The sequence below is a fragment of the Camelus dromedarius genome, chromosome 11 (assembly GCF_036321535.1).
Source record: "Camelus dromedarius isolate mCamDro1 chromosome 11, mCamDro1.pat, whole genome shotgun sequence".
In the NCBI taxonomy this organism is placed as follows: Eukaryota; Metazoa; Chordata; class Mammalia; order Artiodactyla; family Camelidae; genus Camelus; species Camelus dromedarius.
Genome location: NC_087446.1, coordinates 17,275,027 through 17,301,048, shown reverse-complemented (window position 1 = coordinate 17,301,048; position 26,022 = coordinate 17,275,027). Strand labels below are relative to the sequence as shown.

Here is a 26,022-nt window from a genome sequence, read left to right as displayed (position 1 = left end):
TCTTCCGCTATTTCCCACTTCTGGCATGGCATTATGATTTTACCTGTCAGCTGGGCTTGACGCTAAGTTTCTTGTCTCACATCCATGCAGGTCTAAGATCTACCTCCTTAATGTCTTTCACAGCCTTTCTACAATAGAAGGTCACTGACAACTGCTCTGCCATGCCCTTCAGGACCTCCCACCTGGATTTTAGCAGTAATCTCCTGTGTCCCATCCCATCTCAATCAGTTTCTCCTTCCATCCATCCCATTTCTCTTTGTCAGATTGATTTTTTTCTAAAGCTCAGCTCTGATTATGTCACACTACTACTTAAAAACTGTCAATGTTTCCCTGTTGCTGCTGAAATAAATATATATCCTCAAATTCCCATTCAAGCCCCACGCAATTCCATTTCTCATCCCTAATCTCCCTGTGTATCATCTTCTATGGATAACTGCGGTAAAGTGCTTCTATGCGCTATTTCCATCTGACTTTTCCATCTCCATTCATTTGCTGACACCGAGATGCCTTCATCCCTCTGCCCCTGCTGCCATTAGAATCCTACAATCATCCAAGACTTACCTCACGTCCTGTCTCCTCCATAAAGTAATTTGCTGGTGACCTCTTCCTTGAGGGTTCTCTTCTTCTCTGCCTCTTAACATAAACCTCTCTTGTGACATTTATCAAGACACTTAAGGGTTGGTTTTGTTTTGGTTTTTTTTCCTCATGTAGTGGATACAAATTTACAGCTCCAAATACAGATGGTCAATAAATGTCAATTCAAAAATCATATCTGACTCCAAGTCCCAGTACCTCCATATTAGTGGAGAATTCAGTCTTCCCTAGAGATGAATGAGAAGTCAAGAAGCTTACATGGTATCCTACTGAGCCCATCATTTGGTTTCATTATCCAAGTCTTCACTATTCCTTGAATGGAACCCACTAGCTGGGACATACCCTCTTTCCATGGTCTACTCTTCCCCTCTAAGCTCTGTCCTCCTGTTTAAGGTGGTGTTGGAAGGAGGGGCAGGCTCCTGCTACCTATGGATCCTGCTGAATTCTATTTCCTTTCCTTTGAGGGAAATTTCCCCCCTCTTGGCCCTCAAAGATACTCCTTTTTTCCTGCCTCTCCTTAATAGATACCTGATATTTTCACAAGTCATAAAATGTTTACAAAGGACAGAAGGAGAGATTGTCTTCCTGTATTTCCTGAAACACAAAACTCCCTGAGGCAAAGGAGCAGTCTTCTTAGTCTGGGGGAGGCTGCAAAGTCACAGAGAACAAACACAAGTTCTTATCTCAATCAGGAATCCTGCCACACTTGTCCAGGTTTTCTGGTGACAGCAACAGCCTCACTCACGTTTCTGTCCTTTGCAGCCTGTGCACTTTGCAAGTGTATCTGATACAATAAATAGGCAAGACTCAAGAGGATTCAGGAAATGTCCATTTTTTTGTTGTGTCTTGTTTTTCCTCTATTACTGCTGTCAAACATTCTGTAGGTTCTCCTTTCTCTGCCTTTGGACAGTATCTCAGGCAGATCCCTTGGCTTCACCTGTCCTTTCAAGTATTAGAACACTCTTATTTCAGTGATTGGGAAATCCGGCCCAATCTAATATCAAACTTTGCTAACTGACAGCTCTGGAATGTTGCTCTACCTCAAGTCAGGTGAAGGAAGCAGCCAGAGAACCTCTTAGAGCCAAGAGTGAGGTGTCTGTCACAAAGGGGAAGGGACAGCTCACCTAGTCCCCAGCTGGATGCTCACTGACATGGCCCGATTCTCCTACCAGGGCAGGGAATCTGTATGTGATCACAAGTTTGAGTGTGTGCCTAATGAAGACAGAGGCTGCCCTGATGATCCCGATGGCCCCTGATGGCAGGGCAAGGAGAGTGGTCTGATTATCTAGGTTTCAGTGGGAGCAAGGGGACAGGGGCCAAGGGAGGCAAGACCTCATGATGTTTTCTAGGAGGCCAAGTGGACACTATGAAAGGAAGCTGAGTAAAAGAGCTGAGTGGGAATGACCCAAAGAGTACATTACGCACAGCAGAGAATAGAGCAGAGTGGAATTACGGAAGTGGGCATCCATAGACATGGATCCAGTCCAGGCTTGCTGTGCAGGTGGCATTGGACTTCAGCCTTCACCAGCTGAGACCCAGCAGGGTAAAGGAGCCCAGAGCCCCAAGACTGGGTGTGGTCATCACTCTAATGTTATGGCCTGCTGCTCTTCTACTGCTAGGTACTATAGAAGTTCTGTTTCTTCCCTTCCCTTCTCCTTCCTTCTTTTTGTTTCTATCTTCTCTCACACACACACTCGGTTTCTGTTGTTCTCATGCAAGCTGCCTCACTCAGCTGCAAGCTCACTCACTCTTCTCACTCTTACACCCTCACACGTGTTTTTATACTAGGTTTCATTAAGAAAGGAAATTTGTGAGAAAATGTGATAAATTTTAAAAAGTATGAGCTAAGTGCAGTAAACTTGGAGAAATAGCAAAGCCTATTTGTTCAGATTCCACTTAGTGTCTTAGAGAGAAGGATGTTCCTTTCTATTAGGTTTAGGGAGGGCACCTCTCCTATAGAGTTTCATGTCCTGCTTCAGGGGAAGTTCAGAAAATCTTTCTTGCATGTGTGGTGTCATGTCAAAATATTTGGTATGTCAAGGTGTTGTATGTTGGAGCAGTCTATCCTGTACCCTGTCACAGGGGAGAAGGAGTTTGTCTAGAGTCCTTACTTGGGCTGTGAAAGGCAAGGTGACAGTTTATGGTAATTAGAGCTTCTTTGATATGGAATTACATAGAATTTATTTGAGGGCAATTATATAAAAACAGGGCACCTAAATAAGAGGCAGTTATTCTATCAGGAAATATAGATGCTGATGCAGGAATGCTGCTGGCAGCAATGCATGGGAGTCGGTGGTGGTGGGGACATTGCCAATCATAGGGAGTGAGTTGGAGGACAACATCATTTAGTTTTCTATAGAAAGACCCAGATTGGGGTATGCAAATTACAAAGCTATGCAAAGAAGGATTTGAATTCTCTTTTTCCTGGCTGAAAACTTCCTGATTCAATGCTGAGGACATAGCCCATCAGCTAGATTGTTCTGTATAATAGCCAAAACCATCTGGACACAATCAGGGTATTCCTGAACCTGTGCTCTTGGAGCACGGACAGTATTCATGAGTCTTCTAGTGGCCAACCTTACCTAAGGTGCAAGTGCATATAGAATTATTAGCAATGGAAAAGCATAGATTACAGTCCCCAGAAACTATTTCCTTCTGAAGGGGATTTCTGATAGCACATCAGTTTCTGATGTTGGAGGCATGGAAATATGTCTGCCACAGAGTTGCAGAATTTTTGAGTTAATAGATAGAGGTCATTAGTTTTCACCTCTCAATCAATGAAAGATTTTGTAGAGGATGTCAGTAATATTAACAATAACCACTAAATAACAATGAGGTGATAGTACCTCATCTTCATGGAGTGCTTGCTCTATGCACAATGCTAATGCAAGGATTATCTCATTTAATAATGGTAATAGCTACCATTTCTTGAGCACCTTCTCTGTGCCAGGCACTTAATTCACACTCTCTCACACTCTCTCTTTCCATCTTCACATGATATCAGCAAACTCGGTAGTATTTTCATTTCACTGAGAAGGAAACTGAAGCCATTAAGTAAAGCAATTTATCTCTAAGTCAACATAGTGAATGAGTGGGAGAGCCCAGGGTCGATACTGAAATATTTAACCTCAAGTGTGGCCAAGGTACCAGCCAGTGAGAACAGACATTGGCCCCTGGAGGTCCCCTTCTGGGGAATTAACTCTTTAGTAATTGGACCCTGGAGGAGTGGGGCTGGGGGAAAGTTTTGGGGACAGATCTGAGACATCCAGGTTTGCTGGGAGTGAGGATGGGGCTCACTTGGGCACTCAGGGAAGGAGTTATTTACCAGCAGTATGGAAGAATTTCAATATTTAATTTCATATTTAATAGTTAATATAATATTTAATATTAAATAAAGTATTTTAGTCAACCCAATATGGCCATCAGGATGACTGACCATCACCCCTTGGCAAAACAGAAGATTTAAGCCTGTATCTGCTTGATGCCAGTGCCTCTGTGTGTGTGTGTGTGTGTGTGTGTGTGTGTGTGTGTGTGTGTGTGTGTGCGCGCGCACGCGCTGGTCCTTTTGTTGTGTATAGCTTCCCTGTATATCTTCTTAATTATTTCCACTAAGGGCTCATCACTTCAGGGAGCAAGGCTGAATAACCCGACATCGTCCATTATGTAAACCTGAACAGAGCTGTTTTTAATTCCCACTCCCTGGTCCTGGTGGAACCTTCTGGAGCAATACTGAACACATAGTTCCTCCTGCATATGATGCTTTTACACTTTTTCAGATTCTTTTCTTTTCAGCAAAATACATTCATATCATGAGTCAGCATGTTTGAATTTTTCTGCTTTCCTCTTATTTATTTTTATAATAACCCTCTACACCAAACCATTCTGATCTTAGTTAGAAATAATTATTTTTATCTTTGACAAGCAAAAAAGCATCTCTGCTAGGGGAAGAGATTCTCACAGAAGTAGGGTGCCCTATCCTGGGACTCCTAAGTCAAAAGGCCTGGTTTCAGATTTTTCCTCCTTTAACTACAGTCTGTGAGAAAAGTGTGTTAATCTCATTTCCCACATCTGTAAGATGGAGGAAATTTTATGTGTCAACATGACTGGGCCATGAGATACTCAGATATTTGGTCAAATGTTATTCTGAGAATTTCTGTGAGGAAGTTTAGGTGAGATTAACATTTGAATCAGTAGACTGAATAAAGCAGACTGCCCTCCCTAATATGGGCGAGCCTCGTCCAATCATTTGAAGGCCTGAACAGAACTAAAAAGCTGACCCTCTCCTGGGTAAGAGGGAATTCTTCCTGCCTGATTTGAACTGAGACATTGAGTTTTTTTCTGCCTTCAGAGTCCAACTGAAATGTTAGCTCTTCCTAGATCTCAAGCCCACTGAATTTTGAATTACAACTACAGCACAAACTCCCCAGATTGCCGACTCACCCTGCAGATTTTAAGACTGTTAAGCCTCTTGCATGAGCCAATTCTTTACTTTATATATATATATAACATACATATGCACACAGCGTATCTTGTTTTATTGTGCTTCTCTTTGTTGTGCTTCACAGATAATGCTTTTTTTTAAATTGAAGGTTTGTAGCAACCCTGCATCAAATCAAGCCTTGTATCAATTGACGCCATTTTTCAAACAGCATTTAATTTGCTGTCTTTGTGTATCTCTGTCGCATGTTGGTAATTCTCACAATATTTCAAACTTTTTCGTTATTATTATACTTATTATGATGATCCATGATCAGTGAACTTTGACATTACTACTATGACTCCTGAAAGCCAGATAAATGGTTAGCATTTTTTAGCAATAAAGTATTTTTATTTTAAGGTATGTACCTTGTTTTTCTAGCTATAATGCTTTAGTCCACTTAGTAGACTACAGTATAGTGTAAACATAAATTTTATATGCATTGGGAAACCAAAAAACTCATGAGACTCACTTAATTACAGTTTTTGCTTTATTGCAGTGATCTGGACCTGAATCCACAATATCTCTGAGACATGTCTGTGTGTATATAGGTTTGATTCTTGGTTCAGTTTCTCCAGAGAACCCTAACTAATATGAGGATAATAACAGGAATTACCTTATGAGGCTGTTGTGAGATTAAAGTCTATTTATGGTTCTTAGTTTACAAAGTAAGTGCTCATTAATTGTTATTTAAAAAAAAAAGTCATGTAATGTATACTCCTGATATTAACAAATATAATTCCCACAAAAGCCCAAAGCAAAAAATCTAAGAAAAACTCCACATATTCTCCCAAGCAGAATTCTCTAGGTCACCCTAGAGGTGATCTGGTCAACCTCACCATGTTCAGATGAAGAAACTCAAGACCAAAAAGTGGAACATCTTGCCCTGGGACTAAAATCCTGTGTATACTTGGCTACAGTTCACCTCCTCTCAAAATAAAATCTCACACCACCATTACTTCAACTGACAGAATTAAGTATTTCAGTTTTCCTGCTTCCATTTCTAGAATGTATACACCTACTCTGTAGCCATTGGATTGACTTTGCAATTCTCTTTTGCATGTCCATCTTCCTGTGACATTATAGCTTAGAGGGAAGGACCAGATCTCTTCTTCTCGGTATCCCTCAGAGCCCAGCATAATTCTCTGTATGTAGTAGGTGCTTGGTAACCAAACAGAATGTGTAAGTAAATGAATGAACAGTTTGAAATCTTTAGTTCTGTAGCATTGATTCAGGTGACCTGGAGTAACTCCTCTCTCAGTGCCACCTTCTTCCCACCCTCCAGACCTTGGGGCACCATACAGACTGTCACTAACAGAACAGGCAGACATGCTGCAAAACAAAACACATGCTCCATATCACAGAATACTTGAGAACACGTTCCTCTGAAATGCAAGTGGGTCTTATCTGAGTTCTCTGTTATCAAGCCTTCCTATGACCTGTTCCTTTAGAGAGTGACAGAGAGACAGCGAGACAGAGGGAGAGGAAAGGTGGAAAGAAAGAGGAAAGGAGTCTTTAATTCTGGATCTGCTTTCACATTTTTATAGCAAGAATGATTAAACACTGCTTCCAGAGCAGGAGGTCTTATTTCCTAGTGCATCAGAAAGAAGAGGAACTGTTATTTAAAAATCAAGTATTAGTGGAGCCCAGAGAGCAGAAAACCTTTTCACTTACTGTGAATGTCTTGGGAGATTGGCTAGGATGGAGGGATGATGCTGAGAGGATGTGCTGGCAAGAAGTCCCTTCCCCTTCTTTGTTTGTATCTGCTGGAGTAGTATTTCTTAATTTTTTTTTTGAGTCTTAGAGTCTGAGATCCTTCTAAGAATCTAATAAAAGGAACAGACTATCTTGCTAGAAAAATACACACTGATATGTGCACACATGCATTAAACACACATAAAACACAATTTTGAATTCAGAGACCCTTAGAATGAGTAATCAACCCTCCACCTGGGTGTACCCGTATATACTGACCCTCTCCTTGCTGTTTTACCTCTCTTCCCATCCCTGGCCTGGCTGGAACAGCCTCAGGTCTATGTGACATCACAGCTGAGGAATGACAGGAAGTCTGTTCTTCCAATTCCAAATTGAATTATTGAACACAGTTTCCCATAGAAATATGTTTCTGTTTGTTGATCACTTTCTGGTATATCATTAGGTCCATATTCTTGGTATCTTGTGAGTTAACAGGTTGTGAGCGTCCATGGGGACAGAACCACTCATCTGTTTCTCTGGGAAAATGTGTTTAATCTGTTCCAACCAAACAACTTCTGAATGAAGCTTTAGAATTTAGTAAGTTGGGTAATTAATAAGTTGGGGACAGACTGTGCTCCATTTGTGAAAGAGGAGAAAATATCCTGTTAGACAGCCATGTAATTGGGCTGCAAGCCCAAAGACTTAAAGGGATGCACATTATGGGAAAGCATTATTTTTAATTTAAAAAATTGAAATCTATACTCCACAACACTAAGACTCTGTTTTTAAGCCCTTCATGTTCTCTGTGGCCTAATGCATCACCTCTGTCGTATTGGTAAGTATAGGGGAGGCTGTGCTTTTTCCAGCTGGTAAAAACTTTTACATAGACATAGGGCTTTTTTTTTTTAAATCTTTTTGCAAGGCTGAATAACCATCTATTTTAATGATTTGAAACCATCTAAGATTTCAGTACTTTGGATTCAATTTTGATGCATAGTGTTCTATAGAAAGCACAAGCAAAAATAAATAATTCATGAATGATGTGGTACATTCATGATTTATTTACAGCCCCAAACTCATGGTAGCTCAGAGAACATCAAATGCCCTGCATCCTGTCCTGTCATTTAAAGTAGCATTTAAGGAAAAAAAGGACAAGACAGAACACAGGAAATGTACTGTTAACTTATTTAAGGCAATGAATTAAAAAACCGAAATATTTGCTGAGAAATAAATTGAACAATGATGAAAATAAAACATGGCTTTGAGAAAACTAGAAGCATCAGGAGATTGACTATTAACGCCAGGAGAGAAGTTGTATATGCTATTATTTGTCATGGCCTTCTCTCTGTTCTTTTTCCTGGTTAATTCTTCATGATATCTTGTGATCTTTTTCAGTCTTCTGGAATATTCCTATTTCCTAATAAAATTTTAACTATGAGAAAACCCTAAAATCTCTACGATGATCAGGAGAGGGACATAATTTTGTCAGTTTTCCAGTGTACTTACTAGTTCGTTGTTTTGCAAACATTTTGTTAAATCTCACAGGTCCCTGTCTCCCCTTACCAGCCATTGTCATAATGCTTGGCACACAGATCCTAAGTTGGAAGGCTGTTTCAGGCATGACTCCTTACTGGGTGATGCCTTACATTAATCTGGAGTCAAACTATTGGCAATCAAACAAAGAGTTGTGGAGGTGGGTAGGTGGGAGTAAGGATGACAAAGTGTCTTTTTTTTTGGTAAAATTATATTTTCCTCTCCACAAAAAGGTGATTGTATCAATTAAATTGGGAAAAAGATTAATAAAAAATATTTTTTAAGTTCTTCATGAGTTTTCATAAAATGCAACTCCATATGCACTGGAGACCTCAAGGCTAAAGGACACTTTCCACTTTTACTCCAGGCCCAGGGGACAGTGTATGTCCCCTGAGCCAAAGCAGGGATCAGATGGTAGGCCTAGCTAGCCAGGCCTGGGCTGACCCTGTCATCACATTCGAGGTGAATTCTCAATGAAGAACAAGCTTTTAGTGAAACATAGGTGGTTCTGAGGGTTCACTGCCCCAAGGATCATCAGCTTCTGCCTCCTGCATGAACTACCCCTTCCCAGTTACAGATAAAACTCCAACTTTAACAAATTCCCATTCCACAGGGGGATTCTCACCATGTAATGCCTCCTTCTACCTTTTGTACAGATGGAATAGATGGACATAGTCACTATCCCTGGGAGAGATACTTTGGCAAGTGATCCTTAGCATGGATTTTATGTCTTTCCTTCTCTTCAAGTATAACTAATTCTTGTGGGAGTTTGTCTTAGCTCAGGCTTCTATAAAAATTACCATAGATTGGTCGGCTTATAAACAACAGATACGTATTTCTCACAGTTCTGGAGGCTGGGAAGTCCAAGATAAAGTTGCCAGCAGGTTCAATATTCTCATGAGTTCATTCCTCCTGTCTTGCAGACGGTCGTCTTCTTCCTGTGTCTTCACATGGCAGAAAGAGAGGTCATCTCTCTCCTGTCTCTTCTTGTAAGAGCACTAATCCCATTCATGAGGGCCCCACTCATATGACCTAATTACCTCCCAAAGGCCCCACCTCCAATTACTACCACACTGAGCATTAGAGCTTCAACATATGAATAGGGGAGGGGGGCAGTGGGAGGTCACAAACATTCAATCCATATCAGAGTTTACTCTTTAGTAAAAAAAAAAAAAAACAAAAAAAACAGGAACTTTGAAGAGACAAGACACTCAGTGGGCTAAAGCCATGAGGGGAATGGAGGTCCATGAGGTCCTGGATCCCAGCTGCAATGCAACATTTGACAACCCTACAAATTCACTCTCAAACTTGCTGTGGTTGCTCTAGGGACCTAATAACTTTAAGGCTTTTCAGGAGGCATATTGACCCATACAGACACCCAGAGTAGCATTTAGGGTAACATGTGAAGCAGGACTCCTTTTTCATGACAAATTTTTCTATTTCAAGCCTGTTGCTAGGGCATGATACCCATGTGGAGCAGGTGTGAGGTCAACCACAGCAGGTACGAGGCTGAAGACCTCTCAAGAGGATCATAAATGAAGATAAACTAGCTCCATTAAGTACATTGTAAAATAAATGGTTCTTCTCCTACTTCCCCTCCCTTGAGTTTTTGAATTAGTCTGTATGATATTAGCATCTGTCTTACTTTCTTCTTTAGGACAAAGAATAAAGTCAGCTGCTTTAGAAGAAAGTATAAATGTCTTGCCAAACAAAAAGGTAAATGGGGCTCTTTGGAATACACAAGCCCTAATGAAATAGAAAAAAGGGAAGCAGACCCCATATCATGCAAGCAAGGGTTACAGAATAGAATAACTCTTCAATGGGGAAATCTTGGACTCTGTATGGACATTACAGCATAAACATCTCCCACAAGCCACTCGTACCACTGAGCTGAATCCAGTGGGCAGCCTAGATTATGATGCTTCTAGGAGATTACATCTATATACACGACATTAACAAATGACCTGTGAGCAGTCTGAGTACTGTGGACCAGCTGTGCTGTGAGTAAGTCCACCTAAAACAGCAGTATTGGCAGGGATGGGGTCTCTCTGAGATCAACCACCACTTTGAGGCTAGGAGTAGGGCATGGGGATGGGAGACTTTCTGAGAAATCTGCTTTTGCTAGGTAGGGGTCCTCATCTAAACCTCCCTCTAGAGCAAATGACCAGGATCAGAATTAGTCTCCTGCCTTGGCCTGTAGTGACTGGTGGGGCAAAACTCAAAGAAAATGCAATTGAGCCTAGAGCATAGCAGCCTCTGAAGTGACCCAGAGTGTGGGCCAGAGGGAAACAGCTAAACCAGGCCATTTTGTTTCAAAATGCTCAAATTCTCTAGCCTGTGTGATAAGCATGGCACAGTGAACCTGGGAATTCAGCCAGGGCTGGAGTTGATTAGACCTGAGTTGCACACAGTGGCATGCTGGTTTTAACGGGCACACTAAGCCTACCTGGCTCAGAGTTGCTCTTGGAGTGTTGTGTTGAGAAGAATCCTGAGGCTGTGTCTGAGCCCAGCTGGAAAGAGGACCATGATGACTGGCAATACCCACTCTGGACCAGGGATGGAAGAAGAATGGCCACATGCCATATATGTACCATCTCTGAACCCCACACTGACAGTGAAAGCTCTGGGCCTGGAAAAGTAGTTTGGAATCTAGTCATGGAAAGCTTCAAATATCAGACTAAAGGGTCTGGCCTTTATTTTGTGGAATTTTATGGGGTTTTTTGGTCAGAAGAGTAGTTTAAAAATATGGAATGTAAATGTCTTTAGCAGGATCCATTCTTTCCACTTGCCAGCAGACCTACCTAGCTCCCTGTTGTCCTAAACATTCAGTCACATGTTAAATCATCTGAAAATATTTGGGTTTAGAGTCCTGTTGCAGGAATTAGAGACTCATTGATGGATTGTGAGCTGAAAAATGACATGCTCAGAACATATTTCAGGAAGATTATTCTTATAAAGATACAAAAGATGGATTAGAAGGGGGGAAAGAGTAGAAGCTGCACCACCAGTTAGGCGGTTCCTGGAACCCTTCATGTGAGTTACACGTACCTAAACTAGAACTGTGCAAATAAAAAGAGTGAGCTAAGACACGTGCAGAAGTGATAGCAAAGTATAGATTGGGTGTAGGGGGTGGAAAGAAGGGAGGCTTTGGAAAAAATGTCAAAATTTAAGCCTAGAGCCTGTGGAGACTGGTGATCTCGTTAACAGAGATAGGGAATTCAAATAGAGGAACATCTTTAGGCTGGGATGTGGGAAGGAAGGAGATGAGTGGATGAATTGTAGAACCCAGTTATTTTTCTGATGCTGCTACTGTTATATGGCCTTGCTCACAACACAGCATTTTCCTGAGAAAACCTGTGAGTTAAGCATGGCGTCTTGTCCTATCTTTTCTAAGACTAATGGAGGGAATCCAACTTGGACAGCTGGCTAGGGTTAAAGGTTTAGCCTTTGACCATGGAACAGAGCCAGACTACCTGGGATGGAATCTGTGCCCTTGACCAGAAGAGCAAAGGACTAACTGGTAATCAGCTTCAGCCATTTCTGTTATAACATCTAATCAGGTTTTGGCTTCCTGTCCTCAGCTTCTTGCCAGCTGGATGGTCACCTTGCCTTACTCCTTGGCACAGCTCTGGATGGATGTCACACTCAACTTGTTTGATGACTCATCTCTCTTGATCAAGTGTGGGATTGATGGGGTGAGCATGCTAGAGAGTGGGGAAGCATGTCTAAGTCAACAAGAAGTATGGGTGCAGTCCTGTTGGATGCCTAGCTTTACACCTTGCCCTCCTATCCAGTCTCTGAGCCCTGCTTCGTGATGCCAGATACAGGTTTTGCTAATGGTACTTGCTGCACATTCCCCACCAAGCATCCTCATGTTGATGCTTGATGCTGAGACCCATTCTCACCTGTTGAGTGCCGGTTCAGTTATCAGTTAACTTGGTGACTTGGTATAACCTTTTTATTGTTTTTCATGATTGTTTAGATTGACTGGGGCTCAGGTGAATGTCTCACAGGACCTTCACAGATCTATAGATGGGGCTGGAATGTCCAGAATGTTTCATTCATATGTCTGGTCCCTCGGCAGGGATAGCTGGAAGCTGGACTCAGTTGGGCTACTGATGACTGGGTCTCTTCCTCTCACCATATAGTCTCTGGCCTCTCCCTTTCAATATGGCCTTCTTACATGGTCTCTCCAGCAGGTAGCTGAACACCTTACATGGTGCTCAGGAATTTCCAAAGCACAAAAGCAGAAGCTTCCATGCATTCTGATGATTTAGCCTCAGAATTGGCACAGTGTCACTTCTGTTTTGTTGTGTTGGTTAAACTGAGTCATACAGCCAGCCTAAATTTAGAGTGTGAAGAGATTACATAAGGATGTGAATATTGGGAGATGCAATTCACTGGGGGACATTCAGTGGCTTCACATCTCTCTCAGAATAAAAACCCTCTGGGGACCTCTGTGAACTCAACCCCACACCCTCTGACCTCAACTCCATCCTTTCTCCTTCCCTCCTCCACTTCTCTCTAGCTACACTGGCTCCCTTGCTTGCCTTCAGCCTGAGAGAGGTGGGGTGGAAGGAGACATTCAGGGAGGTGGTGATGGGAACCTGAGTGTGTCTGGCCAGACATATAGGAATCATTTAGGAAGACAATTAATGGTAAGGGAATCCCAAGAAAGGATAGAACATTTAAGGGCACTGCAGATTTTGAAAATTGCTTAAAGGGTGGTGGTGGATATAGCTCAGTGGTAAAGTGCATGCTTAGCATGCACAAAGTGCTGGGTTCAATCCCCAGTACCTCCATTTAAAAAAAAAAGAAAAAAATTGTCAAATGTTTGGTTAGAACATAGAATAGCTATTGGGGTGTTACAGAAGATGAGGCTAAAAGAGACAAGGAAGGGCCAGATCATGAAGGAAATTATGTGCCAAGCCAAAAAATTTCAGTTTAGTTCCCTAGATATTGAAGGGTTGTAAGACGGAAAAACTTGATTGGATTTGCATTTTAGAAAGAGCACTCTGGCAGTTTGGAAGATTCACTAGAAAGTGCAGTGATTAAAAAAACAGACGAGTTAAGAGGTTATTGCAAAATACCAGGCAAGATGTGGTGAGGGACTTCCCCTAGAATGTGTGAAGTCCCTGGGCAAAATATATGGAGGGCGGGGTCCTGTCTATATGAAAAATTAGATTAAAAATGTGTTACACAGTTCATGGGCCCATGAAAGATGATTAACTGATGATTTAGAAAATGGGTGGAGTAGAGATACTAATAATTGTTTTCTATCCAATGAGTGACTGAAGCATTCTTTGTATTATCCAGGCCCCATCTGTTCCTGTTCAGGTCTAGAAGCTATCTCTTTGTGCTCTTTCTTGTTAAATATGCTGTCCCCAGCTAATTTATACCTCTCATTTCAAGAAAAAGGTGGCAACACAGGTATTACTCAAATGTCAAGGCTTTTCACAAGCTATTTGTATGAAGACAATATAGATCTTTTTGCTCCTGCATTTCCCTAAAATCAATTATTTTCATGCTGGTTACATCATTACTCCTGATGGGGCAGCATCCATCATGCCACCTCTGACACTGGCTTCCAGTGGGCCTTTCAGAGGTTGTTACTCTCTCAGAGATCATTATCATTGTTGATGACCACAAATGTAAGCCCTGCCCGGGGAGTGCAGGAGAATGTGAGCAACAAATCATTTTCTGCTCATGTTAAATTTATTGTTCAGAATTTTATACCTTAAATGTAAAATAGCACATATTCCAACCATGGCTTCTCTTGAACTCTTTAGGCCATACTCATTGCATTCCTAGAATGTCATCTCTTTTAACACTGAACAGACCTGGGACTTCTACACCCAATGAGGATGGGAGAGGAGCCTGTGGGCCTAGTGGAAAGAGCATGGCATTTACTCAAGGAATGTCCATCCCTCATCTGGCAGGCCTTAAGACCTACCTAGGAGAACACGATGTCACCATATCAGTCAGAGGAAAGAAAGGATATTGATCAGAAAACCTTTGCCACTACACAGAAATGACCCAAAAGCCCTTGGAGGAGATAGGCCTGGTCATTTCTGAGGACTTCCTAATATGTAGTACATCACATGCAAGAGGAGTAGGGTAGACTGCCCTGGGTGCCAAGCAGCAAGGGTTGGAGGTAAAGGATTCTGCTACCAGTGTCATTATCCTTGGATGCTTAAGACCAGCAATGGCACTGCAGTTGGAGCAAGGACACTCAAGAGCCAATGCGCAGGCCCACACATGCAGCTCAGGTCCAAAGATGGGCAGTGGACTCTCAGTTCTTCAAAGCCCTGATTTTTTCTTACGTCTGTTGCAAGTGTCAGTAACCCCAAATTAGAATGTCAGTACAACTCTGGCAACCTGATCTTAAACTATCTTGTGAAAGAAATACCATGCTGGCCAGTAGGAACAATTTGCCTGTCAAGCTGTAAACTGTTGGAGATCAGGTGTGACCACATGATTCCAGAAAAACCCCAGAATTCCTTGGGGCAACTGGTCGACCACCCATACCAGGTAGAGTTTGAGAGAGCACTCTGAAGAGGAGACATAGGGACCAGGAACCATGTGGGCTGGACACTGCTGGACCCACCCAGTCCCAGGCACTGGAGGGGACATTGAAAAATTTGAGAAAAGCACTCTAGAACATGAGGCCCACTTTGTGACAAGGTGCCCTGCTTGCCCTTATTTAAGGGTGGTGCTCACAGTTTAAGGGGCACTGGATTGAATTGCTGGAGGTTTATTTGAGAGACTCTTCGAAGATGCTACAGGAAATGATCCATAATAATTGATTTCCAAACTCTTCTCCCTCTCCCCTTCTCTTGAACATGTATATATTTTGTCAAACAAATCAGGGAACACCAATATGTAAAACAGATACAAGTCAAAACCATGGTGATTGAAGTGGGTCATGAGTGCTCAGAATCTAGCTGATGGCCCGAGTTCAGTACCCTGACCCCTGAGACACCTCTGTCTCCCTGGACCCCTAGGAAAACCATAGGGCTCCATGGAACACAGTTTGAAAACCATGCATCTAAAGAATGCGCAAGTGTAGTGGTGGACATAAAGGCTGAATTGCTGCTCACTCCACTGTTAGTATTGCACCATCCGTTAATATTCCCCACATGGTGTTTTCTAATCTGCTTTGGAAGTTTGTTGAACTTAAGCCACTTTCTTTAACTTTTTCAGTTTCCTTTTTCCCTCAGGAATCCAGTTCAAATCTTTCTTAAGTTTTGTAGTTCTCCCCTGCCTCCAACCACCCTACGTAAGGCAATAAGGAAATTTTAGAGAAGGAGTTATTGTTATTTATGGACGGTTTATAATGACTTCCCCCCAAAAGGAAATAACCAAAAGAATAAAATAGTCTTCCCAAATCCTTCCAACCAAATGAATTGGAGTGAAACATGCCAGTGAGCTCCCATACCTGTGCTTGGTTTTATGTTAAGGACAGTGTCTCTGAAGTTTCATTTAAGGCCCACTTGGAAATGATTTATTTTCACTGGAAAGTCATGCAATTTTTTTCCCCAAAAAATCCCTTTACTGAACGGCTCCAGGAGGGCTTCACTGTTTTCTGGAGAACAGTAAAGCTATTGTGCCTTAAACTGGAATGAATGACAGCAAAGGAGGCCGACCTCAGGGCCCTCACACCACAGATAAAAGGGCTGCTTTGAAATTCTTGCCGACCAGCTGACAGTATTTTCATTATTTCTGGACGCCTAACACTGGAAACCTTTTGAAGGAGCAGGATTTTGTGTCACACACCCAGGGTAAGTTAGCTGAAATAGTACACATTCTACCTGTCCCGTAGCTTCCAGAGGCTAAAGGCTAAAGAACTATGAAAGTGACTTTACTAAAGATGTAGAAATGAAACCCAAATGGGATGTAATGATATCAGATCAAACCTGGCCCCTGAGGAAAATGTGGAACAGCCCAGAGGAATCTCTCTTTCAGTGACCTGCAAGCAAAAGCCTGGCTGGAAATTGGGCAGAAGATTGCAGGGACTAGGAACCAGAACAGGGGCAGGGTCTATTCCACTGGTGGTTAGAGGAAGTTAATGAAAGAGAGACTACCTTTAGATCACTTTCCTCTTTGAGTGCTGGCAAAGTGGGCCCTGAGGTTTTAGTGGCACATCTTACCAACCCTTGAAAAGGTGCCACTATCAGAAAATTGCTCAGATTTGCTGCTGTTGTCCTCCTTTGCCCTCTGCCATCAACAGTGCCACCTGCGAGGTGCCTTCCAGAGGAGATGGACACATTACCAGCCCAGGCATCTAGGTCATCCATTGGGCACAACTCTGTCACTTCCTCTGAAGCCTCCTTTTGTCTTTTATTCAGAATTGAGCTATGTTACCACCACGAGCTTTGAACCTTGGTTCTGTGCATTATGCATTGCACTTTATTATGTTTCGTATTTTAATGAGATTAGCCTTATCGACACAAACCCTGTCTTGTTTACACTCGATTCTCTGACAGCATCTGCACAATACTTAACTTTTCTGGATTTTCAGATCCTTGGATGTTAATTGAGAATTCCACATGTTTGGTAGATATTTAAAACAAATAAACATCTGTTTATTGGCCATTGTGATGACCCCCTTTTGGGAAGTACCTATCTATGTCTTTTGCTCACTTTTCTTTTGGGTTACCTGGCTTTTTCATACTGATTTATAGTATTCTGGATTAAAATCCATTATCTATTGTAAGTACTACAAATATCTTCTCCCACTCTTGGCATCCCTTTTCATTCTCTCAAAGGTGTCTTTTGGTGAAAAGAAATTCCTAATATTATATAGTCCAATTCATCATTTTATTTACAGCTAATGTGTCTTGAGAAATCTTTGCCTAGTCCCAAATCTCAATGGTAGTCTCCTAAATTTCTTTTAGAGGCGTTATTTCCCTTTTCTCATTTAGATAATCAATTGTGATCAACTTTTTCTAGACAGGCGTGTAAAAATACCCACTATCCATCAAGGTCACCATCACTCAGCCTACTTCTATTTATAAATGCATAATAATGCCTTGTGTAACTTCTCAAACATTTACCTCTGATACGTTAAAAGAAAATGCTAGTCAAGTTAATACAGTTTTCTACACTTAACTTACTTCTCTGGAGCCCTTTGAACCCACAGCTAGTAAGAAAAGCAGAAAAGATAATATGTCAAAAAAAAAAAAAAACTTTGGTGCGGAACAGCGCCAATTTTAAATCCCAGTGCAACTTCTTAGTTGTTTGTGACCTTGGGCAAGTTACTTAATTGCTTTCAGCCTTGGTTTCCTGATCTGGAAGCTGGGGATAATAATAGCTTGGATGCTGGAATATGTACTGTGTGCCAAACTCTATGCCAAGTGCTTCACCTGCACGATCTCACGTAAGCTTCAAAGCAAGTCTGTTAGTTATGTACAGTTAATATCATTATCATATCCTCTTTACAGATGTTAAAAAGAACCACACAGCGAGTCAGTGGTGGATCCAGGATTTAAATCTGGGCAGGGTGATCGCAGGGTTTGCATATGTAAACACTGTGCATACTTCAATACTAAAAATCAAAAGCCCTGTTGCAGCAATAAAATGAAATAAACCATGTAAAGTGCTTAACCCAGGGTCTGACCCCTCTTAAGTGCTTAATAAATATTATAATGTGTGAATACAATGATAGAGAACTAGTTTGTATTATCGCCATTCCCAGGCACTTTGAAAGTGAGAGCTAGAATCTTTATCCGCTTCAGGAAATAACATAGAGAAATCTTTCAAGTTACAGGTGAGAGAATCATGAACATCATGTGTTGGTGTGATTGGGGTTGGAAGTTCTCATTGATGGCACAATGGGTATCATAATCTTGATGAATTGCTTAGTCTTTTTCACTCCTTTCTTCCTCTCCTTCCTCCCTTCTTTCACTTGGCTAGTACTTTGTGATTACTTAGTATGTGCCAGACCTGTGCCAGGAGTCACTAACACAACAGTGAACACAACAGTCACATTCTCTGCCCTGTGAGCTTACATTGTGGTTAGGGAAAATAGACAGTAAATCAGTAGCTGTGTAATATTTAATAAGTGCTTTGAGGGTAAATAATGCAGGTTAAAATAACACAGAGTGAAGAGGTAGGGGCAAAAGGAATTCATTTATGAATAGGGAGTCCAGGGAAGGCTGCTTTGTTGAGGTGACATTTGAATAGACACCACAAGAAGTGAGGAGGAGATTTATGAGAATACTTGGGGACAGAGGATTTCAAGTGAAGGAAAAGAGTAGTTTCAGAGGCTCTGAGGTGGGAGTGTGTTAGAAATATACAAGAAATAGCAAGGAGGCCAGTATGACTGGAATAGAGTGAGCATGGCAGTAAAGACCAGAGAGGTGTATTGGGCCAGATTATAGAAGGCCTTAGGGCCTTGGTAATGGAGGGTATTAGTGAGAGAGAGTTTTACATAATGGTGAAGAAAATAGCTTCTGTCAGCAAATTCTCTAAGCTCAAATGTTAGTTTTACTGTTTGGGTGACTTTGAGCATTTTATGGTACCTCTTTGTGTCTCATCTGTACAGTCTCCTCATCTGTAAAATGGATTTACTGTCAAATTTAGCTTGAGCAATTTCTAGCAATTTTTTTGGCATCTATGTAAAGAGCTGAAGTTAAAGCATTTCTTTTTTTGAACTTGTAATTCATGGAAGATATTAGCCTTTACTTTCATAAATACCAAAAATGGATTTTGTATTAACTATGTAGAGGGTGGTGTTTCAGACTACTATCATGAGATAACTAACAAAAAGGTATCAGTGGTAGCGTTTCACTAATCAATGATAGTACTAATCACTAATTATAGTGGCTAATTGATAATAGTATTTCAATCAACAAGTGACCTTGCCTGTTACCAGTGAGTTTCCAATGAGACTTGAGAATAGGTCTGAATCTGAACACCTATCAGACCACATATCAGAATGAACTTCCTTCCAGACTAATTCAGTCTTTCATTAAGGTGGCTCAAGTAATATGGATGAAGATAAATCTAGGCCATAAGGGTGTAGCCTATAAAGGAAGATACGCTTTGTCAGTGTTCTAATATGCAATATAATTAGGTTTCCAGTCTAGACACTTCTGAAAACAACACAAGCAGCCAAGTACATCAGGTCAAGATTTTAGTTCAGAAAGTGTGATGAGAATGAATATTTCATAGGATTGTTCTTCCTTATAAAAGGATGACCTCTATTACAGAGTATATGTTTAGATCTGATACATATTTGGCAGTGCCAACGTCTTCATTATCTATGATTCACTTCCCAAAGTAAAGAGAGGAACACAAGTGAAAAGGAAGTTAATACTTATTAGGATTCCTTGCTTCCAAATGCAACATCTACTGCATTTACAACTCTTACTGCCTCGGTTAGCTGTTAACCCAAGATGATTATTATTATTTTTCCCTCCAAGGTGATAAGTAAACAAATGGCTTGAGCAGCAACCTCTATGCTAATTCTGAGGTAGAGGATGATTGTGATTATGAGTCCTGTTCCATTTTCATTCATTCAACCATCACTTATAAGCATCCACCATGTTGGCCATGAGAAGCTCAGAGTCCCACCACCATCACTGCTATCTTTGCTGTTCCCTCAAGATCGGGATCAAGGGCAAGAATAGTAATTGAGACAGGTTTCTAGAAAGTATAGTCTTGTTGAAAGGGTTTAAATTAGTCTGTTTAGGGGTAAATGTTCTGTTGACACTGACTCTTTTTCATCCCATAATTCCAGATAAGATGGACCTAGAAGTTAAGTCTATCAGATAACAGATCAAAGAATAAAAATCAGGGGTGCTATTGACCAAGAGATATTCACAGAATCCTTCCCTCACCCCACAACCCCTCATTTCACACCTGATGAGGAAGAATCTGTCCATGCTGTAGAAGGAAGAATCTGTCCATGCTGTAGGCTCTGGATGTCTTTTCCTTGATAGGGCCAGAGCCAAAGACAGAAAGCCTAAGAGCTCAGGCTTCTCTGGGCAAAATATATTTATCAAATTGTATGTGGTCTACTCTAGGTCACAAGGACTTGGGCCACTTGGATTTGTGCACTTGGACTTGGGCCAGAGCCCAGCTAAATCCAGCATGTTCGTTGGCCAGCATTATTTTCTGGGCATGTATTTCATTCTAGAGCAGAATTCAGGTGTGCTGAGTTCTTTGGATATCAGTCCCTCCATTTCCCTTTATTCCTAACAGACAACATAGATTTGATGAACCAAGAAAGCACATATCCTCAGGACCAGCATTTGGGGAGTAGAAGGCCCCAGCGAGTGAGGGAAGCTGCTGTAGGCCTGGATAGTAGCAGAAACAGGGATTACTTTTGGGTGCCAGATAGTCCAGGACTTCAAATGCTGGACCAGCAAAGAGCTGTGAGAGCCAAGTCCAGCTCATCAGTCAGCTCTGCCCAATGGATCTGGAGGCGCTGACTTCCCCTCTGGAAGCTCAGCCAAGGAAGTCAAGCCAGGAGGATGAGATCACTGTCGCCTTATTAATGTCCCATGTGTAACAAAAGTGGGTGGCAGGGAGAGTTCTCTTTCCAGAGAACACTCTGTCTTGTTGCTTAGTTAAACAAAGACAAATAGGTTTCAAAATGTGTGACATTTCAGCAGGAGGCAGGTAGGTACAAGTCCACGATCCTTCCTCTGCAATTGCATCCAAAAACCTCTGAAAAACAGAACCTTTTTTTTTTTTTTTTCAATAAGTTCAGGGACAAAGCTTATTTGGTGCAAAGCAGTTGTGTCTCAGAGCTCTTGCCCATCACAATCACATCTGCTGTGTGCATTTTTTGTTATTTTGAAATTTGGGTTTCATTTCACTCTTTGAAAAGATTGAAGCTGTTCCTGTAGGTAAGAGGGAAGAGAAGGAAAGGGAGCCCCTGTTCTAATCAACAACATAGTAAGAAAAGTTATTACAAGAGACAGAAATTAGTGTCTGTCTTAATGAAAAATAGAATATTGGAATCAAAACCATATATGACTGAAAACTGAATGGCAAGTTGTGGACGATTTTTTATGCAGTGATGATCAAGAACTAATTGCAAAGGGCAAACAATGCAGATCATGACCGTGTGTTGATAAAATGGATTCGACAGTGGAAAAGTGAACGTATACTGCTAGTTTATTGGTCATGAAACAAGCTACTGTAATATATGACAAAAACTGAACATTGAAATCAATGTAAATGTTCAGAAGGCTGCTGTATTGGTCAGGGCTCTCCAGAGAAACAGAATCAATAGGGTATTATATGTGATTATATATATGATATATAAATAATATAAATATATTAATAATAATATATAATATAATAAGTAATATAAGTATATACAAATCATATACATATACATATATATATATGATTTATTTTAAGAAATTGACTTACATAATTGTGGGGACTGGCAATTCCAAAATCTGTACAGCAGGTTGGCAGGATAGAAACTCAAGACAGAATTTCTATGTTAGGGTCCTAAGGCAGATTTTCTTCTTCTCCGGGAAATCTCAGTTTTTGTGCTGAAGCCTTCAATTGCCTAGTTGAAGCCCACTGTCATTATTGAAGGTAATCTTCTTTACTTAAACTCAACTAGTTGTAGATACTAATGACATCTACAAAATACCTTCACAACAACATCTAGACTCATGTTTGACCAAAAAGTGGTCACTGTAGTCTAGCCAAGTTGACACACAAAAATTAACCATCACAGCTGCCTGCAATATTTAAGAGTATCATGGAATAAAATATCTAAAAAAATATAATGAAAGCACTCCTCCTGATGTTGCAGCAACTAAAATCTTGACAAATTTATTAAAACGGTGTCTGATATAAACCTTAGTCCTGAATATATTTATGATTTTGATAGTAAAGTTCTATATTGGTACTGAAATCCCCCCCACCCCACATCACTTTTAAAAGAAAAATCATTAACAATGACTGAGGAGAGAGCACCTACAGGTTTTGACAACACTAAACACAGGTGGACTGTTCTTGCATGTTCAATTACTGCAGGAACACACGAGATAAACTTGACAGTGCCTGGGATCTGAAAGGTGTTTGTAATTTACCTATACAGTAGTATGCAAACAAGAAAATATAATATTTTACTAGAGGAAAATATCTCTGGAGAATATTTTATGATGATTTAATAGCTTCTTTGTATGAGCAATGTAGTCACCTTTCAGGGGAGCTAGACTGGAAGAAAACTGTAAAACTGTGTTGCTCTTGGACCATGGCTTTGCATACATTCCTCCTAAACTTTTTGCATAATAAAAAAGTTTTTCTTTTCCTCTGAAGATGACATCAGTACTACAACCTTGGGACCAAAGAATTTTATACACTATGAAAAGCAAGTATAAACACTCTTTCCAAACTGTATGTGTGCTTCAGTGAACAGAAGCCCAGGGATCTGAAACTTCCTAAAAGAGTTTAGTCTTAAGGATCCCATTTGTGGTGATGCCAATGCTCAGAATGATATAGTTAAACCAACACTGACAAATCATGATTGTGGACTTGTGGCTACTCTGATGCTCGAAATAAAATTTCCAACAAAGACTTAGAAGAATTTGGGGTTATTAATGAAAAAGTAATGATATCAATCTTTGTTATTCATAACAAATATTTATTGGCTGACTATATTAGAAGAAGCTGCTAGCAAAGAAATACTGATCATTGACAGTAATGTAATTGTGTTTCTTAAGTGAAGGGAAAATTGCTAAAAATGATAATATGGCTAAGCATGAGGATAACAGAGGTAATAATGGTGATGACGTGATGAATATAGGTGAAAAAAATAACCATAGATGGTCTGGTGATGGTTAGTTAATGTGAGGTTAAGCAGTCGCTAGTATTGGACAGCATGCTTTAATCAGTGATGAAGAAACCCTTGGCATTCATGTAATTAAAGTGAAATTGCTTAGACAGAAGTCCATATTAATGAAATAAACCACACTGGAGGAATTTTTAGCTTTATTTAATTTTTTAAAAAAATTTTAAAATTCACATCATTTCTTATGATTCTTTGGTTGCCTAGAAAGTAGATTACTCACAAACACAGCCATAATTTTTCTCATGGCCCTTTGCTATGTAACAGCTTCTGTTCGTTTTTCTCAGTCTATTTTCTCTCTGCTTCACTTTGGATGGTTTTTATTACTATGTCTTTTTAAGTTCAATGATTTTCTCTTCTGTAGTGTCTAATCTTCTGTCACTCCCACCCAGTGAATTTTTCATATCTTTCATTGCTCTCTTCATTATGCTGATGATTTCTTTTAAATCCTTGAACATATTGAAAATAGCTACGTTCAAGTGCCGTATACCAATTCTCTCCATCTCTGTTATTTCTAGATCTGTTTCTGTTGATTGATTTTTTCCTAGGTGTGAATCACATTTCCCTACTTTTTCAAATGTCTATAGTAACTTTTGGTAGCTCTTGGAATGTAAAATTACACATTTTATTTTGCTGAGCTCATTCTTAAAGAAGTGTTGGATGTTACTACTGTAGGCTTGACCATTTCAAGGCTTGAATGTTTCAAGGCTTAGTTTTTTTAAGCTTTGTTAGGGTAGGTTTAAGATACAATTATTTAAAGTAGCCTTTATTTCAGGGCTAATTTAGTTTTTCTGCTAACGTGTGGTGCTTCAGGGTACCTACTGAGTGTCCTGGTTGTTCAGTGAGGACTCTTCACTCTGAATGATCAGAAAGTGCGTCTCCCAGCTCTCTGTGTGCCCTGGGAATTGTTCAGCTTACAGCCCACTGGTCTTTCTCTGCTTGGCCTCATGGAGTTTCTTTCTGTGTATTCTGTGTGGTTTACTCTTCAGCAACAGAGTCTTGGGAAGCCCAAATCAGATTTCTAGAACTCTTTTTTTCTGCATTACTCCTTCCCTTCTGATATACCTGTCAGCAGATTCCATGCACTTTCGCCACCTTCCTGAGGTGATGCAACAATACCACCAAGCTCTGCTTAGGATAAACCTTCCTGTACTTTGGTCCAGAACGTGCCTCCAGTAGGAAAGCAAGGGCGATCAGAGTGCTCACCTCACTTGTTTTTCTTCTCTCAGAGATCGCACACTTGCACAGAATGCTACCCAGTGTCCAAAAACAGCTATTTTATATATTTTATTCATTTTTCCTTTTTTACAGCAGGAGGGCAAGTCTAGACCCACCTATACCATCATGTCCAGAAACCGAAGTTGGAGGAAGTGTTTTAAAGGCTGTGGATAGTGCCGCTGCTTCATCACTTGAGAATCTTGCTCCTGACCCGTCATCTGATGTCCAGTTATAACCTGATGACTAACATATCCTCTTCTCTATGGTCTTCAGGTAAGTGGACATGAGAAACATTTATTGAATGTGTGTGTGTGTGTATGCATACACTCTAAAACTTAATTTTATCCTATGTATAGTTGGAATTTTACTGATTATTTCTCTTAGAGGTAAGAAATACTTTTTGGTCTATATTTATTCCACTATTTTATTTATAAATTTATAGCTATATAAATAAACCATAATACTATTTATAGTCTTTAGCTTGAATAGTCATATGTTTCTCTGCAGAAATATTAAGTGTTTGATTTTGGGATTTTGCTCAGGCTGTGTTATGCAAAATACCATAGATTAAGTGGTTTAAACAACAGACATAATTTCTCACAGTTCTGGAGCTGAAGTCCAAGGTCAAGGTGCCCGCTGATTCAATTTCTGCTGAGAACTCTTTCCCTGGCTCGCAGATGGCTGCCTTTTCACCATATCCTCACATAGTGGAGAGAGCGCTCTTGTGTCTCTTCCTCTTTCATAAGCACACCCGTTCTATCAGATCAGGGCTCTACACTTATGATCTCATTTAACCTTACTCATCTCTTTAACGGCCCTATCTCTAATATGCTCAACATGGAGGGTTAAGACTTCAACATAGGAATTTTAGGGCGACGTGTTCGGTGCATGGTATCCACAGACTCCTCTGGGATATTATATAAAATATGGTATTTGAATGCATAACCTTTCTAAAAATCTTTAAAATTCTAAATTATGAAATATCCAACCACTACGGTTTCTGACAACCCGTTATTGACCTGTACGAAAATATCTGAGAACCTATTTCCTCAAAAGAGTTGGGATTGTAGAACTATTATTCCAGAAAATAATAAAATTCTACAGAAATAAAAGAATATTTCAGGGCTTGTTTCTCCCTCTGAGCGTCCTTCTTTCTGAAGAGGATGGGGCTGTTAGGAACTCAATGAAAGTGGTCTAAAAATCTCAGCTGTGTTTGCATTTCAGCCTCAACCTGCTCTGTCCTTCCGTTTAAACTCGTGCATGTCCTCCTGGGGCAGGAAGCCCCATAAAAAGACCGGCAGGACCGCTGCTCTCCTCTTAGCACCATCCAGTTCCCTGGCCCAGAGGCTCTATCTCACTCTTCGCCTCTAAAGCGGCTAACTTACACCTAGAATTCTATTGGTTCCCTGAGCTCACTTCTGATTGGTTATTTCCTTCACTCCTGATTGGTTATTACTCTCACTCCTGATTGGTCCACTTCCCTAACTTCTGATTGGTCCGTTTGTAGTACTTTATTTGCATGGAGCTCACTCCTGATTGGTCTATTTCTACAAAGCTTGTTCCTGGTTGGTCAACTTCTGTTGTACTTTATTTGCATATGATGTTGCAAAGTGCAAAACTGGCAGCCTATAAAAGGCCTGTGTAAACCTACAGACAGGATCCAGAGCTTGAAGTGTTAATG

At 40.6% G+C, this 26,022-nt stretch overlaps 1 protein-coding gene across 6 annotated transcripts in view; it reads left to right on the top strand.

Annotated features, from left to right (window-relative positions):
- Positions 1–26,022, top strand: part of BBS10 (Bardet-Biedl syndrome 10) — a 140,284-nt gene that overhangs the window by 29,870 nt on the left and 84,392 nt on the right. For all 6 annotated transcript variants that reach the window (XR_010383132.1, XR_010383129.1, XR_010383131.1 and 3 more), the window contains one exon: positions 24,435–24,614. The gene's annotated coding sequence lies outside the window, so the exon portion shown is untranslated. The remainder of the gene's footprint in view (positions 1–24,434; positions 24,615–26,022) is intronic.